This window comes from Eurosta solidaginis, chromosome 1 (genome assembly GCF_040869045.1).
Source record: "Eurosta solidaginis isolate ZX-2024a chromosome 1, ASM4086904v1, whole genome shotgun sequence".
Classification (NCBI taxonomy): domain Eukaryota; kingdom Metazoa; phylum Arthropoda; class Insecta; order Diptera; family Tephritidae; genus Eurosta; species Eurosta solidaginis.
This window is the reverse complement of record NC_090319.1, coordinates 393,544,588-393,548,761: the sequence shown is the minus strand read 5'-3', so window position 1 is coordinate 393,548,761 and position 4,174 is coordinate 393,544,588.

The following is a 4,174-nucleotide window of genomic DNA, read 5'->3' as shown; positions in this document are numbered from 1 at the left end:
ACAAATGATGAAATTACTCAGTATCAAATGGTGCGCTATATTAGTAGCAATGAAGCTGTCTGGAGGATTATGTCGTTTCCAATGCACGAAATACATCGTGCGGTTGTTCACTTGGCTGTACATCTTGAGAATGGCCAACGTGTTTATTTTAATGTAGCAAATGTATTGGAAAGAGCTGCAAAACCAGCAGCAACTACGTTAACATCCTTTTTCAAATTATGAGAAACTGATAGATTTGAGATAACTTTGTTATATTCTGAAGTGCCTCAGTATTACACATGGAATGTGTCTTCGAAAAAATTTCAAAGACATAAACAAGGAACAGTAGTTCATGGGCATCCTGGCATTTTGCAAACAGATGCAATTGGGAGAATATATACTGTATATCCAAACAATGTTGAGTGTTTTTATTTGAGATTGTTATTAGTTAACGTGAATGGCCCAAAATCATTTCAAGAATTGAGAACAGTTAACGGTCATTTGTGTGAAGCATGCCAACTTTTGCATTTGTTGGAGGATGATGCACATTGGGATTCAACACTTCATGATGCACCTATTTGGGCTCATCCTCAACAAATACGAATGCTATTTGCCATCATATTATCAACATGTATACCATCAAATCCACTCGAATTATGGAACAAATATAAACATTATATTGTAGAAGATATTTTAATTCGTATGCGTAATCATGCAAGAAATCCTGATTTGTTGATAACTTTGGAAATGTACAAGGAAGCTTTGATAATAATTGAAGATATGTGTCTATCGATTGCAAATAAAACATTAGTACAATTGGGTATGATCGCACCAAATCGTGAGATGCATGATCTGTTTGATTCTGAATTGCAACGTGAGCAGGAATTAAATTCTAATGATTTGCATTTATTTGTACAATTGAATATTACCAAAATGAATATTCAGCAAAAACATGTATATGACACAATCATGCAAGCCATTTCCAATAATGCAGGTGGATTATATTTCTTGGATGCACCTGGTGGTACAGGCAAAACGTTCGTTATATCACTGATTTTAGCGACTTCGATCGGAACAGAAAATTGCATTGGCACTTGTATCTTCGGGAATTGCTGCTATATTATTAAAAGGTGGTCGGACAGCACACTCTGTATTAAAATTGCCATTGAATGTATAGGTGATTGAAACTCCGACTTGCAATATTTCAAGAAATTCTGCTATGGCAAAATTTCTGCGATTAACGTCAATTATTTTATGGGATGAGTGTACAATGGCGAATAAAAAATTACTAGAAGCATTTAATCGAACAATGCAAGATTTACGTGGTAATCAAGAGCTTTTTGGTGGTGCTTTGATATTACTGTCAGGGGATTTTCGACAAACATTGCTAGTCATTCCTCGATCAACTCCTGCTGACGAAATAAATGCCTGTTTGAAGTCATCAGTTCTTTGGAGTTATGCACAAACATTTACACTGAACATTCATATGCGTATTCACCAACAAAGTGATCCAGCTGCCCATGAGTTTTCAAAACAATTGTTAGAAATTGGTGGTGGCAAAATACAAATCGACAGAACCAACGGATTGATCACTGTACTGAACAATTTCTGTACAATTACGAAATCGATAGATGAATTGATTGAATATGTTTTTCCCAACAATTTTTCAGAATTACAGAAATCATGATTGGTTGAGAGAACGCGCCATTTTAGCACCGAAGAAAATTCATATCAATGCCATTAATTTTCAAATTCAAGCAGAACTCCCAGGTGTAGTCACGACATATAAATCAATTGACAGTGCTATAAATCAAGATGAGGCAATAAATTATCCAATTGAATTTTTAAATTCATTAGAACCGGCTGGTATGCCACCGCATTGTTTGAATCTGAAAGTGGGTTCTTTGATTATATTATTGCGAAATATTAACCCACCAAAACTGTGTAATGGCACCAGATTGGTAGTGAAAATTTTATTGCCAAATATGATTGAAGCTACGATCTTAATTGGTAAATCAAAAGGAGAAGTTTGTTTAATACCGCGTTTCCCTATGATTCCAACTGATATGCCATTTGAATTCAAACGATTACAATATCCTGTGCGTTTATCATTTGCTATGCCCATCAACAAAGCCCAAGGGCAAACAGTTAACGTTTGTGGTGTGAATTTGGAGGAATCATGTTTTTCACATGTCCAACTTTATGTTGCCTGTTCCAGAGCCGGTAGGTACCCCCAGCCATTTGTTTATTCATGCTCAAAATGGATAAACAAAAAATATTGTTTATCCAAATGTTTTGGATTAAGTTTTAAAATAGCTAGCAAATAATAAAATAGCTTTTTTTTTGTAATAAATGAGTTTGATTTAATAGTCACTTTCTACGTAGCGAAGCACGTACCGGGTCGCTAGTATAGTATATATATGGTGGTATATATATATAGTATAAATATATATTTTCGCAATTTCAGCCCCACTTTAACAGTTAGAAGCTTCAAATTTCACCAAATGCTTACGTATATAGCAAATATTGTGTTCTGAAAAAATCATAGAGATCGGTGGTATATATATTATATACCCCTGTACCTGGGCGACCGAGCTTTGCTCGGCAACGTTTCGTTGTGCTGAGAAATCGTTCTAATAGTAATCTGTGAGAAATTGCAATTATTCATTTAAAAGAAAATTATTTAAAATTAAGTCGAATCATGTGTAAGATTTTTACGAAGATTTTTAACTTTAATGTTGTCCTCTAAAGCTTTAATAGAATATGAGTAAGTAGAGTACTATTTCGTCTAACCACCCCAACACTAAATGGCAACCCTACCCAAATGTCCCTATTGTAATGCGGAGTGAAATACCTTTCGTTTGATACCCATATCGGCATATCTCATGCAATTTTTTTTTAATTTCGAAAAGGTGGCAATCCTAAATGGCAACCCTACTCAAAAATGGCCCTATTGTAATGCGGAGTGAAATACCTTTCGTTTGATACCCATATCGGCGTTTCTCATGCAATTTTTTTTTAATTCGAATAGGTGGCAACCCTAAATGGCAACCCTACTCAAAAATGTCCCTATTTTAATGCGGAGTGAAATACCTTTCGTTTGATACCCATATCGGCGTTTCTCATGCTTTTTTTTTAATTTCGAATAGGTTGTGAAACATTCTGAGTGGCAACACTTAGGTAGAAAGTCTTTAATCGGTCATTTAAATCGGTTGAGCCGTTCCCGAGATCGTTCGGCTATACAAACAAACAAGAATTGCTCGTTTAAAGTTATAATATATACCCCATATAAACTGTAATTGTTGCCCATTTTTTACGGGTAGAAGCTTCAAATTTCATCAAATTTCGTCAAATACGTGCTTCGTAGTCATAGTTTTTACATGCAGACCACAAAAAGCGTGAAACTTTGCATCCTCACACAAAGTACCTACCTATTTTTATACCTTTCATGAAATTGAAATGGTATATTAATTTCGTCACGGATCCCAAAATTGTAAGTCCTTAAAGAAAAATGGATAGACCCACCATTAAGTATACCGAAATAATCAGGATGAAGAGCTGAGTTGATTTAGCCATGTCCGTCTGTCCGTCTGTCTGTGTGTATGCAAACTAGGCCCTCAATTTTTGAGATATCTTTATAAAATTTGGTGAGCGGGCGTATTTAGGTGTCCGATTAGACATTTGTTGAAACCGGCCGGATCGGACCTCTATAGCATATATCCTCCATACAACCGATTTTTCAGAAAAAGTGGATTTTTGTCATATCTTCCTCAATTTATCAGATTGAAGCTTCAAACATCACCATATGCTTTCGTATATTGCACATATTGTTGTCTGAAAATATGGATGAGATCGGTCTATATATAGTATATATCCCCCACAACCGATTGTTCAGATAAGAAACTTTTCGTAATTACTGCCTCATTTTAAGCGCTAGAGGCTTCAAATTTCAACGAATGTTTACGTATATAGCATGTATTTTTTTCTGAAAAAATCATAGCGGTCGGTGGTATATATAGTATATATATGGTGGTATATATCTATATATATAAAAAGAAGTGTACATTTTGATTGTCACTCCATAACTCGAGAACGGATAGAAAGATTGCCATGAAATCTTTAGGAAAGATACAGGAAGGAGAGATGAAGGTTAGTTGATATTGAAATCCCAAATCGGTTTAGCCATTCTTGAGTT